This window comes from Lissotriton helveticus, chromosome 7 (genome assembly GCF_964261635.1).
Source record: "Lissotriton helveticus chromosome 7, aLisHel1.1, whole genome shotgun sequence".
Classification (NCBI taxonomy): Eukaryota; Metazoa; Chordata; class Amphibia; order Caudata; family Salamandridae; genus Lissotriton; species Lissotriton helveticus.
Window position 1 is genome coordinate 390,031,954 of NC_136068.1, and position 14,106 is coordinate 390,046,059.

General features: G+C 40.7%; 1 protein-coding gene across 3 annotated transcripts in view; it reads left to right on the forward strand.

Moving 5' to 3' along the window:
• Positions 1-14,106, forward strand: part of LOC144768507 (rho GTPase-activating protein 39-like) — a 513,307-nt gene that overhangs the window by 32,298 nt on the left and 466,903 nt on the right. The gene's annotated exons all lie outside the window — the stretch shown is intronic.

Sequence of the window (14,106 nt, forward strand, 5' to 3'; positions counted from 1 at the left end):
AGGTGTTCGGGGTTATCCTTTTTTAAATGATTTGGGTGTTGCATGCATCGTTGTAACAGGTGAGGTTGTATGATTTAATCAGATCTGGTAAACGGGTTAGGTAGATGTTGAATACTACAGGTGATATGATGGACCCCTGAAGAACTCCACAGTGTTGTGTGTGAGGAGTTAATGTGAAAGGTGGTAGGTACACCACACTTTATCTGTCTGTGAGATAAAAAGCTGTCCATTTTAAAGCATTTTCACAGATTCCGAGATTGGAGTCTCTGTTGTAGCATATGGTTGTAGACCGTTTGAAATAAAGCTGATAAATCCAGAAGCAACAAGGCAGCTACTCCGTTCTTGGCCATTGTGAGTTTTAGATAATCTCAGATGGATAAGACGGCTGACTCTTGGTCCATTTGATATGTGCCTGCAGTTTGCTGAGTTGGAGGGGTTAAGGTTTTTTTTTTTGGAGGGGAGGTATAATGTAGGAGGTTTTCAGCTCAGATGAGAATAAAAGTAGTTCCAAGGACTTGTTGAGTGGACATCTGGCAGCCTCCTCTGGACAGGTTCAGCGAAGAATGTCTTTAAAGATTTTTGGTGGTGCTGAGTCTGAAGGTGATCCCGATGGTCTGGCTGCAATGAATATATCAGAAATCTTTTTGTGACTGGGTATTAAACATGTTTACATTTATTCTTCCTGGTGCTTTAAAAACAAGCATTTGCAATGCAATTGGTCTTCCATTTGTGAGAGTTAGAGCTACTGGTGTTGTAAATGAAAATATTCTACCCATGTGTTTTGGTTTGGAGCGTAGTGGATGTATGTGGTGTGTAGTGGAATTATGTGTGTTGGATTGGAATTGTTAGTTTTGGAATTGTGTGTGGTGGGGAGTGTATTTATGTAGTGGAATTATGTGGCATGATGAATAGATAGGGTCAGAGCTGCAGAGAATAGTTAGAAAGGAAGATAAAGAGGTAGAGGTAGTTTGTGTTTGAAGTGGTGAATACATTCTCAGAAATAGTGTATGAGAAAGAAAAAAAGAAGGGGAGAGCACGGCACAGATGTATAATGAGGGAGCAGAGCGCTTGTATATGCAGCAGACACCTCAAGAAGAGGAGGAGAGGGTGGGTTTGAGGGTGGGAAACCTGAAAAGGCACAGGAAAGAAACTGTGTTCGAAGACCTAATGTGAGCCACATGAGAGAGAGAGTGTGTGGGAGAGAGAGAGAGAGGTAAGAGGTAAGAGGGATGCAGAGGGACAAGTGGTGGGAAGGGAGGACCAGTGCATAGTGCGAGGAAGTACTGGAAGGTACAACTCGTCTTTAGTGCACCCACTGTTGCTGCATTCGACAGATCCGGGTAAGCGAGTCATTCGATTATTTACAGCCTACCGCGTTTTAGACACTCTGGATTCACCAGCTACTAAGACCAGAATAAAACGGTGAGACGGGAACTATTTCACATTTGGTAATTAGATTTGTATTGGCTCATAATTCTTAGTGTTAAATAAAATGTTTTACAGACAAGCTTGTGAGACCACTGTGTGCTGTCAATTTACCCAACTGTTGCAAATCTATTAATGGGTTGGTGATAGTCTAACTATGCGTGGCAATCAAAAGATGGGGACTTCAAAGTATGTGACCACTTGGCTAAGGTTGGTAGCCATTTTCATTGCATGGATAGCCAGTTCCCCAATTCTTGCAGAACTTGGATATGAATACATATATCATTAAAATGTCTATGAACTAGGTCCAGGAAATGCGAATCTTCCTAGATAGTTAAATGAAGAATAGACAAACAGACTTCAATTCATGAAAAAGAGAACTTATAATTTTCTATCCTCCATGCAGATTTCTGCCAATAGAAATCACTAATAGACGGCATCCCATCAAAGGACTATCTGAGGACATTAGATGGAAAATCTACAAAGAAACAAAAGGGGGGGCAAAAGTAAAGGTATGGATGCACATAAACCTCTGAGACAAAATACAGCCCACAAAGAGATTTCAAATATAATAAAGACACTAGTTAACATACGAATAATACAATAAACTAATGTCAGTTACTGCCTGCTCCAAGTGTAAAATATAAAAATTGTATTTCTGCTTCAAATTTGAGTAAATCATTTGAGGATTGCATGGGTGACAGTCACAAATTTAAGATCAGCTTATAGTTTATATTGTAGTATGCATTTGAGGCAAAAATGTGTGAATTATAATTTGAAGTTTGAAGGAGAAAATATCCGAATGTATTCATGCCATTAACAGTTTTTGGAGGTGCATGGTAAAGCACGATACTCATGGAAACTACTCATGGAAACTTTAATTGACAGTAGTTTCAAACAGGCAGCACGGCTCCCATCGTGAGAATAAAGATTAGAAAATAATTCCAGAAACTAACCTCCACATCCACTGGTGAAGAAGTAACCAAGACTCGTGTTTTACAATAAATAGCCGAGAAATATTTATGGAATTTCACAGATTTATGGTTATGTTGTCAAGTAGCATCCCAGTGTTTATTTTGCACTTTGTGGGAACTTAGATAACTTTAATCACCATAATTAGCCGTGGAGTAACTGGCTTCCTAAGAAAAGAATAGCAATCAATTATCATAAGAAAAAACTCAGTGTCCATTGCTAAAGGCATACCTGTAATATTAACATTATAATGAACAATAACATACTGTCAGATCGTCAGCTTTAAAATCACCGATATTTAATAAACATGTACAATGGCACTCTGGGCAAGAAGATGAAACATTACCTTATGTTACATTTATGCACAATAAATATAATGCCCCATGGGAATTTCGGGATTTGGATCCAAGAAAGAAATTGGGTTAGCTGTTAAAGAGAATGTTTCTCTTAATTTTTTTTCCACAATGACAGGATTGTACTTGTAAATGTCAGATCTCGATCGGGGAGGCACTGCAGAAAAATATTGGCAAGCATTTAAAGTCCCTCCAGCAAAAGCTTTTATTTTACCCAACTGCACAAAAGGCAGGAGTGTCGGGTGCAACTCAGACCTTGAACATTATTTGCACTAGGGGGCATCTAGTGTTTCACGTATATCTGTTAGGGGCCAACAACCATCGGCTTCAACTAGCCAGGGGTACATTTCATAATGAAAACTCTTCAATCATTAACATGAATTCCTTCTTATGCGCTTTGGTGTCTTCGAGAATATACCGGGCCTTTATTATTACCTCGAGCTAACTTTCCTGACAGCATCTGACAGCCTTTCCTACCACCTCTGTTATACAAGCATTTTTTTGAAGAAGACAAAAAATAAAATAAAGTGAATCATGTGTTGAGTCCCCTTCACTGTGTGAATAATTGCCTTTTTGATACCAAGGCTACATAAAGTACTTTAGAGCACTGCTAAATAAAACTAGAGCTCAGAACTTCAAGACTCTACCCAGCACTTCACGGTGTCAGCACATCCTGCAGGCTAAGAAATTGTGAGTATAAAGCACGCCATAGCAGAGCCCGAGTTCAAACATGTCTTGCAGTTATGCAAATAAGACAACCAAAAGCACAATCATTCAGCTCTGGCAATACACTATTTTACATGGCTCTGTTAACGTAGCAGGTTAATTGATTTTACACAAATCTAATAAAAATTATTTTCTAATTACAATTAGATCTTACTTTGCAGTGGAAGTTATTAAAATATTAACAAATCCACTATGGTTTTCAGAATGATCACAACACTTAATAACCACGGTGCCATCATTTTTGTACCCAAGAGATTCTTCAAACACCACACTATACGCACACCTTAAATATAAAGATCAGTCAACGCCTTGTCACTGCTACGCAGACCAATTTCAAATAGCAGAAGATCAAACAAAATGTGCCCACTAATTAAAAAGCATTGTGAGAATTAAACCAATACTTAAATTGAAAAATCAGACAAACCTTGGGAACTGTCAAGCCACAAAGCCTATGAAAATGCGTGGAGCATGAAATACAACTTTTTACTGTTGTTTTGCAGACATCCAACTGCCACTTATACACTTTATGGAACTAACTTGCATTGACCTATACAGAGCCAGGTCAGGCACGGTTGTTAATAGACTTCATTACAAAATGATGCTTGTCCCCAAAAGTTGTAATGACGGTTCAGCTGTTTACTACCAGGTCTGTACAATTATTTTAACATACACATATTTGAAAGGTGACAGTATGTGTTATCCAAGACTGTGATGAGAGACACTATGCTTGAACGCGGGAATCCTATAGCATATTGGCATATTTGTTGCACCAACCTGCAAAGCAAGTCAGCAGATGTCCAATTAAAGGTGTTTCCAGCAAACTTTTTCTCTAAATCGGTCAAACCACAAAATACGGTGGCAGCCATGGGATATGTATGTTTTAGAAGTGCTACCCCTCCTGTTAAGAGGATTGTTCTTTAACCCCTTGGGCGCGGCCGCGATTCTGCGCCTGTGCGGCCGTCATCAGCACACGCCCACCGTGATGCATGACAGCCGGGGGCCGTCATCAGCATGGAAGGGGTTAAGGAGCTGTCGATAACATCACACAAGAGCCAAGCCCGTTTGTATGAGGGTGAATGCGAACATCACGTTCTACACAATGTCTACGTAGAGGTTTGTCAGGGAACAGGGCCTGGAATAAATAGCTTTCAGTGGGAAGCCGGGGTTGCCTCTCCCTTGGATCTGATAGCTTCCACCTCTGCACAACACTCCTGCTGTGCAGCTGAAATTAAAGTGCAGGGTTACCATCTGGTTTGGAAAAGCAAGGGTAAAGGGAATAAAAATAACTTTTTTTATGCACTAACCTCACTTATCACTGCCAAAGAGCACAAAGACAGTCCAGTCCCTTCCCACCACTGGAGAGTGGGAGGGAGGGTGAGAGACTCACAATGGAGATGAGGGAGACAGCCCTGGGGAAGCAAGCTTTGTTGTCGACAGCTTTTTACAAGCGAGGGAAAAAAAACACGAAAGTTGCAACCTAACACAATGCCGCCTATGCCTAGCAGAAGAGCGGCTGTGGTGTGACCTCCAGAGCTGCCGACTTCGGACCTGGGGAACCGGGTTTAAATCTCGGTGTCAGTTAAACTATGCCTTAAAAAAATTATATACTTATATATATATATATATATATATATATATATATAATGTAAATACATGACGATCGTCACACAAACAAAATGAGGAATGCTCAACAATATCTAACTGAGTGCGAGCTCAAGTGGAGAGAAAGCAAACAAAAAAGAGAGCGCAGGAAGGAATACATAAAAAAAAGAGTAAGACCCCACATACATGCAGGTGGCTGAGAGGGTCTGAAAAATCAAAAGGTGGGACTAATTAAGCATATCCACCAAACAAAAGCAGGCACTCTGATAGGGTCACAGTATGGATACAGAAGCCTTACTGTGCTAGTTGATTTTGGAGTTGGGTGTACGAAAAAAACACTCGAAAATGCACTCCTTTAAACACTTTGGCCCTTTCACAAGGTGGTGCGAGAGGCACTGCTTGCCAGTTTCAGACATGAGCCCAATATCGCCCCATGCAAGCGCCTGGATACCCGCTCGGGTGAGTAGCCGTGAGTAGCCGTGCTCTACAAATCAACTGATTGAATACAAGTCTACGCTGACAGAAAACTATTTGCCCGTTTTAATTTATTTTTAAATATGGATCATAATGGACAATACCTTTGTTTAAAAAAATAAAATAAATCAGAAAGCTGCTAGCTGTCACTGCTAGGTCAATAGCTCAGATATTTATGTTTAGTAGTGCAAGAAAGGGAGACAATTAGCTAATAGAGCTAAAGTAGCTGCAGATGTATATGTACTATAGTAATTCATGTCTTATATGAGTGTACTGATGTCGACCAGCATTAATTTATTAGTATACCTTTCTTGATTAAATAGATTTGGACATATACTAGTTGCAGCTTTGTTTAAAAAAAGAAAAGAAAATGGGTAAACGACGTTTAAATAGTAGCAGAAATAAATCTGGATAAATGCACACTGAAGTGACAAAAAATAAATAAAACCTAAATCCTGGAGCCCTGCATTGTAAATGAAAACACATTGGATTTCCTTAGGGAATTTCTGTTGCGTTTTAACACATTTTACACTGAATGTTGTATAGTTCTTTGAATGCTTTTAGGTACTTTTCACTGATGATTTAGAAGGTTATGCGAGCCAGAGTTTAACAATGAGGCATCACAGGACTTTCAGCAATTGTGTCTTTTTTGGCCAAAGAGCAAAGACATGGTGTACTTATTGAGAGGGAGTTAGGCTTGTTTGAAGAAATCGTACTTCTTTTGGACTTTGACAGTGATCCACGGGATATTTTATTGCAGATAGCTGAGTTTCTTGTGTCTTGGTCCCAGCCTCTGAGATCCACCCCTGAGTAAGTGCAAGAGTGAAGCTAGCACTTGGTAAAAGCACTGGGTACAAATGTGAGTACATCTTCGATATCGGCTAATCAGATCCATATCTGTAGAGAGCTTTATTAGGACCACTTCCAAACATGAAATGCCAAACGGACAGGAATCCACCGAATTTTCACACCTCATTTATGGGCTTCATAGTCTGGTAATAAGAACACTTGGGGAAGCTAAGAAAGCTCGTCACAGTTGTTCTGCTGCGTTCCCAAGGACCTGAACCCCTTCAAAGGATGTTCACCACTCAGGGAAGTTGTGCGCATGTATTTACAGTTCTTTGGGAAATGTACACAAAAGCCTTCGGTGTGCAGAATTGTTGCATACTCTGTGGAAAGTGCAAAATGTTCAGGAAGAAGAATGTTAGATTCTTGGGATGTGGGTGCCGTGTTTTTAAAAGACTGTTTCAAATCCTTTGGGAAAAGTATTCCCAAATCTGTGCCGAAGACGTTAAAATAATTCTTTTGAAATGTGCACAAATCTTGGCAAGCACAGCTCCGAATACTTGCGGAAATTTCAACTCATGAACCCAAAACTATACGCTGAAATCTTTTTAAAAAAGTCAGAATTCCTTTGAATTAATAAATGCATGACATTTTCAGTAAAGTTCAGATTTCTTGAAAGAGTGTCATTTTGATTAAACAACCTACAGGACATTCTGAACAAAATGGCACAGAATAATAATTGCAAAGTGAACAATTCCTAAAATATTGTAATTTCTTGGAAATGAAGCGCAAAAGAATTGGAAAATAATTGTTAAAGGAACGTACATTGGATATCCTAATGACTTGCAGAACAAAAAAAGTAGCAGGTTTACTGCATTATAAAGTTATTGCATTACTGCCACCAAGTATCCTGCTCAACTGCAACCACTTAAGACACCTGTGAGCTGGACACTGACCTGCAGTTGCTTTTCCACGATTTCTACAGCCCGTCTTTAAATGCCCATATGGTCATCTTTGGCGAAGAGGCTTATTTATGCATGACTGGTGGATATGTGGTTGTTAGACATAAATACAAGGTTGACTAGTTATGCTCTTCCTTATTTCTTCAGTGCTAACCATGCACCAATGAGTGCGGAAGCACCATAAAATAAAATTATACAAAAAATAGCATTTCATCAATATTGATAATTCCTGAAAATTGTATACTGACCCATACATTGAACATGAACATGAACATGTCTTGAGCTGTATGCATGGCGCAGAGTTCTATGCCGTTGTGAGTTGAGCTTTAGCCACACTAGGTGCAGAGTAATTCAGGGGTGTTTCAAGACATGAGCTCCGGGCTAAAGCCTAACCGTATAACTGTATACTTCCTCCATCACTTCAAATTCAAATCAAATTACCTTTATTGTATGATTAGTTAAAATCTTTACAAAAAGCAGAATTCATAAAATACTCCATTATGTACTTTTTGGATAGCAATAAGTCCCTAAAGTTATATACATCTTCAGTACAAAACAGTTTGTAATAAAATTCATGTGTTTAAGACTTTAAAAGAAAAGTCATCATTCTTAGTTTACAGTTTCATGCAGTTCTAATTTTTCCCATACTTTTGCTAAACATTTTGTCAAAGCAGAATTGATGAGTATATCATCTGGACAGAGACAACGAATCACTGCCTGTCTGCATGTCCTTATCCCTCTTTCGTTAAATAGCCTTTTTAATAAAATTAGTCTTTCTTTTTTTAGTTCAGGACAGAGACACAAGAGATGGATAATATTTTCCTCACCAGATTTACAAATATGGTGCCTTCAAGTTTCTTCCACAGTGGGGCATGGGATTGGCCCGGCCATACTCCAGATCTTGCATTAATAAAAGTCTGTTTACTTTTCAATGACCATGCCTTGTCAAGATATTGCTGAACCGTCTTTTTTGAGTAGCCATTTAGTATGGACCATGCATGTTTTCTTTTGACTAAGATGGCCTTGTCGCTTATTAATGATAGGTAATGAGTTGTTTTGTTTACAACTTTCTTAAATGATTCCTGGGTTATGGTGGAGTCCCAGATCTCCCTAAGCTCAAATTCGTCCAGAGCCGTGTCCAGATATTTCCAGGCAGAGGATTTGCTATTTCCTTTCATTTCTTTCCACAGTAACTGGGACATTAAATTGTCTTGGTCATTTTTCACTCTATTCCAAACTTTGATTGCATGGCCCTTTCGTACGTAGAGCTGATTGTTCAAACCAAATTCAAGCCTAATCTGAGCTTGCGATGCATTTTTAGGAAGATGGAAAAGAGATCTAAAAGTTTTTGAGATAGCATTGTTGATAATGGCAGCGTCTTTTCCATTTAGGGCCTCACTACCATAGGTTAGATAGGGTAACAATTTGGCAGATATCACCTTAAGAAGAGGTCGGTATGTTAGGTCACTAGTTGATTTTTGTATGGTCCTAAATGCATCACTTGGTGCTGCCTGCAAAACAGTGATGTGTATGCATGCCGTAGTGCCCTAGTTACCGATGGGAGGTGCCGGGTAGTTAATAATGAAAAGTAGTCTGGAGAAAGGAGGCACCTGGCCACTGGTCAATGAGGTTTTGCAAGGGAGAGTGGTGCTTGGTGTGGGTCAGGTAGGGAGCAGTAGAGAGATTGTAGGTTGCTTGAACCTGCCAGCACACAGGGAGCTTGAGCAGTGTCCCCCCCTTTGTGTTCATCCCAACTGGCTAAGAACTTGGGTGTGAAGATGGACACGGGGTTAACAATGAAGGCCCAGATTCTCGGAGTGTCGGGTATGTGTTTCGGCCTCCTGAGGATGCTACGGAGGTTTCTTCCCCTACTATCGGAGGAGCACAGGAGGCTGACTGTGCAGGCCCTGATAGGCTCCAGGTTGGATTATTCTAACGTTCTATACCTGGGCCTGCCAGAGTACCTGTTACAGCGGCTGCAAGTTGTGCAGAACGCTGCGGCGCGAGCAATCTACGGATTGAACAGACGTGCCAGTGCCACAGCTCTGCTCCAGACCTTGCACTGGCTTCCAATCCGTAAGCGGATCGCCTTTAAGACCTTAACTCTGACTTACAAAGCTCTTCATGCGACGGGGGCTAAGTATCTCCAGAGGAGACTCGCCTTCTACCAACCGGCGCGCTCTCTGAGGTCAGAATCCTTACTTCTGGCGACCGTTCCACGAGTGAAGCGAGCACGCCTGGGAGGTCGCTCCTTTGGATTGCTGGCGCCCCAACTGTGGAACTCTCTGCCCCTGTCACTTCGGGGAGCCACTAGTTTATTAGCCTTCAGAAAGGACCTTAAAACGTGGTTATTCTCCCAGTAGGCCCCCTGTGTGTTTTTTTTTTTCTCTGTATCTGTAATTCTCTCTTTTTAATGTGTTATGTTAGTTTCACTGCAGCCTTCGTTAATTAAAAGCGCCGGGACACTCTTTTTGAGTAGCCGTGCGCTCAACAAGAGCCATTTTAACATAACATAACATAACATAACAGGGCAGTGAGGGCCAGAGGGGCGTTGACAGGTGGCACCTTGAACAGAGGGACCTTAAAGGTAGGAAGTGGCTCATGCATTAGTGGGGCAGCGTGGATCCTAAAGAAGGGTTGTGAGGAGAGCTTAAACGGCTGCTGAGCACCTTGTTCTGTTGAGCACCTTGTTCTGTTGCATGAGTGAAGGAAGCTTGCAGTGGGTACGCATGTGCTGTGCCTGTTCTCTCTGCTAATAATTTTTTCATGACCAAAAATATATATCTTAAAAGGTCAAATATTTACCAAGGAAAAGTCCTGGAGTGAGATGGGTATTACTGGAAGTTGAGTCCAAACCTTGAACTAAATTATACATAAAGCCAGCGTTTAGACAATATAATATCAGATATATTGGTCTGTTGTCACGCCGTACAACGTCACAGCGCAGAAGCAATGGCGAAAAAGTCCTTTGTGTATTCTTACATTTAACAGGATGACAACATTGGCGATTTGAAAAGTAGAACCTCTGTACTGACCTATTACTTTTTAACAACTATGAATAAATCTAATACTTAACTAAAGTACTTTATGTTTATGTGAATATTTACATCCATGTTGCATCTCTAGAGAAAAGTATTAGATTTATTCATAGTTGTTAAAAAGTAATAGGTCAGTACAGAGGTTCTACTTTTCAGGTTTTTGTCCTCACTCCCCCCTCTAGACCTAAAAATTAATACTGGGAGTACCCTTGTTCAAGTTTAACGTTGGCGACTTGCTCATTGGACCTGCATGGCACGCCAGTAAATGGCCATCTTGTGGGGCAGCTCGATTGCAACTAATTTGCCTTTTATCTGTGTGAAACTTGTAATTGTTGTATGTGTTTTCAAGGTCTCGTATTCCAACCCATTTCTTTGTGTGAGACACTGTGCCTTATTTCCTGTTATGGCTGGGTTTGCAGGCCTCCCAGCAAACCCAAAACAAAGACCCCACATCCTCCCTCTACCCGCACGCTCGTTTAGCTAAACCAATTAAGAGAATGTAGCTTTACATGGCAGCACTGCAACAACACTGATGAGCCGGCTCATGCATCCCTTTTCAGGGCTTTGAGATCAAACCTACCTGCTGAACCTGAACCTCAGTGTCCGGTCGGGTACCAAAAGTCGGGCACTGCTTACTAATAAAAAGGTGGACTGGCCTATTGCCAGGGCCACTAGAATTATGAGATATCGCATGTTCTGCATAATTAGGGATGTACACATATGCCATATTATCCATCATCTACTGCATAATCTGCAGATTTTAATAAAAAATCCTTGGTTTTAGCTCAAACAGATCACTAGTTACGTAAAAGCACAGTGACACGTGTTGCCGCACAGTGTGTAAGGACCTTTGAAAAAGTTTACTGGCCTTTTTTCTGTTGCTTATTATTATATTTGGGTGTTAAACTGCTACGAATGAGATGAAATCTTTGTTCAGAAAGTGATAACCTGTGTAGAAATTACAACATAATGAAGTAATACCATCACAAAATGTGCTGCATTACTCAGCAAAACTGCCTTTTCTTGCTGCTTAATTTAGCCAACCTTAATACATACTTTAGCCAAACCCTGCCACCTAATTCCAATAGCTCTTCCCATTTGGAAACTGAGATAATTTGAAACAATTATTTCCTTTGAAAAGCTTGGGTGGAGCCTTGCGAGCCTGAAAGTAACTTCCTTTGTTCCTTGCCTTGGTGTATCCCGCTTTCTCTAATTGCCAGTCTGTCTTTGATCGGTAGGAATGAAACCTTGCTGAGTATCTGGCAGGCGCCATGAACTACTTTCTGTCACCCACTTGGTTGGATTTAATTTCAGTATTCCAATTCAAACCCAGTCTGGCGGCCTCCCTGTCTGCCCCTATTTGTAAAGATTCTGCCCCACACTTTTCTGCCTGCAGACCCAACTAGTTTGCTTTCCTCAGCACGCTCTGTAAATTAGAAGCTGTCCCCTTTGGCCCATCCTCGGGTGACTAAAGATTTCTTCAAATCTCTTCCTAGGCCATTCCAAAAATATGTTGCTGCTCTCTAACTGGACAGACTTGTATGTTTCCTCCTTTTCTCAACCACACTTTATTTTCCTTTTCTTAACTGGATGTTTTTAAGCTCTTCAATCAAATCTGTAGCCTTCTAATATCACCTCATTGACCTTACACCTGCTGCCAGCTTTGAAACTACGAGTTCTGATTCCCTGAAAGCAACATAAAACATCCATGACATGCACAACCTAAAAATGCTCTCTTTGAATTCATTGTAGAACCATTGTTGTAAAACTCTCAGCAGTATTTGTCAAACGTCAATCAGTGACTTAAACTATTGATTGCACCCTTCTCCCTCCCCAGCTATTCGAAACACTCCTTTCTAATTCACCCTCAGCGGATCATATTTCTGCCACAACTTTCCATAAAAATATATGCCTGCCAATTTACCTGCAGTAGTTTGAAAGACCCCATTAATCAAACTTAAAACAAACTGCCACAAATCCTCTCTAGCCCTTTTCCCTCCGCTGTCACCTAATCTCTTCTTGTTACCAAACTTTATAAATTCTTGCTATGCTTTCTTGTAACCTTTCCTGATTGCTACCACAATCTACTGCTCGACTAAAGGCAACCAATATTAATCTTATGCCCACATTTCCTGTGGTAACTGTCTTCAGATCTTCTGCTCCTGAAGCTAGCATTCAATATTGTTGCCACTGCGTACTGGATAAACCATCAGCTATATTATCATTTGTGCCCGGCACATGGCTAGCCTTGAACACAATATTCAGCTGCAGACTCTGTAATATGAACCTTCTCGGCAAATGTAGCGCTTGCTAATCTCGTGTTTTCTGTTTATTCACGAAGTCAATCACTGTCATGTTATCTATATTAAACATCGCGTTCCTATCCGCAAGCTTGTCTCCCCGGATCACCTGAACTACCAATAATGAAAAAATTCCAGGAAACCTATACTCCTTCCTTGCTGTAACCAGTGTTCTTGCCATCTCGCAACACACCTGCATCCATCGCAAAACAGTCCGAAGCAAAGCTCCTGAAGCATCAGAAAAAATCGAACCTGCCACACATTTTCTTCATCTATAAAATATTGATATTCGGTCACGTCCCATTCCATTGTTTTTTTTGCCCACAATGGCCCTCAGATTAGACCCAGCCATACGCAAATGATTCTTGATCCTGCTCCAGTAGAAGCAGTCTAGCCTGAACTTGCAAGCCAGGCCGTCTGAACTTGAACACAAGCATCCTAAGACCGGTTTCGACCTAGTTGAGGATCGTCAGTTGAGTGCAGCTTGCTTCTACAAAAAGACCTAGACACCTTCACTACACTGCATGCAAAATTTAAGTTTCCCAACAGTTTCTTGCACTTTCCTCAATTCCCAATGCTTCTCTGCCATGCCTTCATCCAAAGACGCCAGTATCTCCTCTACTTTCTCTTCTGAAAGTCCACTATTGTCTCAGATGTATCTAGTTCAATGCCCAGAACAATCAATTTAGTGTCTGGCTGCTCATTTTTTACTGGTTCCAATAGTGCCCCAGCTATTCTGCTAGCTCCTCAAAGATCCTAAGATAACTCTTACAGTCCCTGGAATTATCCCTGCATACAAACAAAATGTTTTCGAAATAATGTGACTCAAGCTTGTGACCAAATGTCCCTGAAAATGCATATTGCAGAAAAGTACTAAAAGTCTCAGATAATGAACAGGATATTACACCGCCCTTTTATTAGTACTCTGTCCATATAGACACCTACTTCTAATTGCATGTCAATTAATGAAAACTGTTGGGTGTACTGACCTTATGTGAAAAGCTGATTTCATATTACATTATGCCAGCTCCGCTCCTCCCCTACTCGTCTGGACCAATTTGATAGCATCATCAGGAATAGAATATTTTACACTAGAATCTTCTGGTCCTTGAAGTCACTGACCTTCGCTCACTCCAGCCATGGTTAATGATTAATCATGCAGTACTCCCCTTCTGTTTTCTTGAGACTGACACCTAATGGAGATATTGTTAAATCATGCAATGGTCATTAAAACAATGGGCCCACAATTCTGCCTTCTTTTACCTCTTTTTCCAATTTTCTTGCCATAATATGTTTTAAATTATTTTCCAGATTCCAAATTTCTGCCCATGATTGTACCCTAGAATTATGGTACCCCACATGAAACCCGCTTGAAACCCCAATTTCAATTGTGTTGCAGCTTCCCTGTCTTGGTAGTGCTGTAGCCAAGTTCTCAATCTATCCTCCTTAACTGGTGTATAGGCCCTTT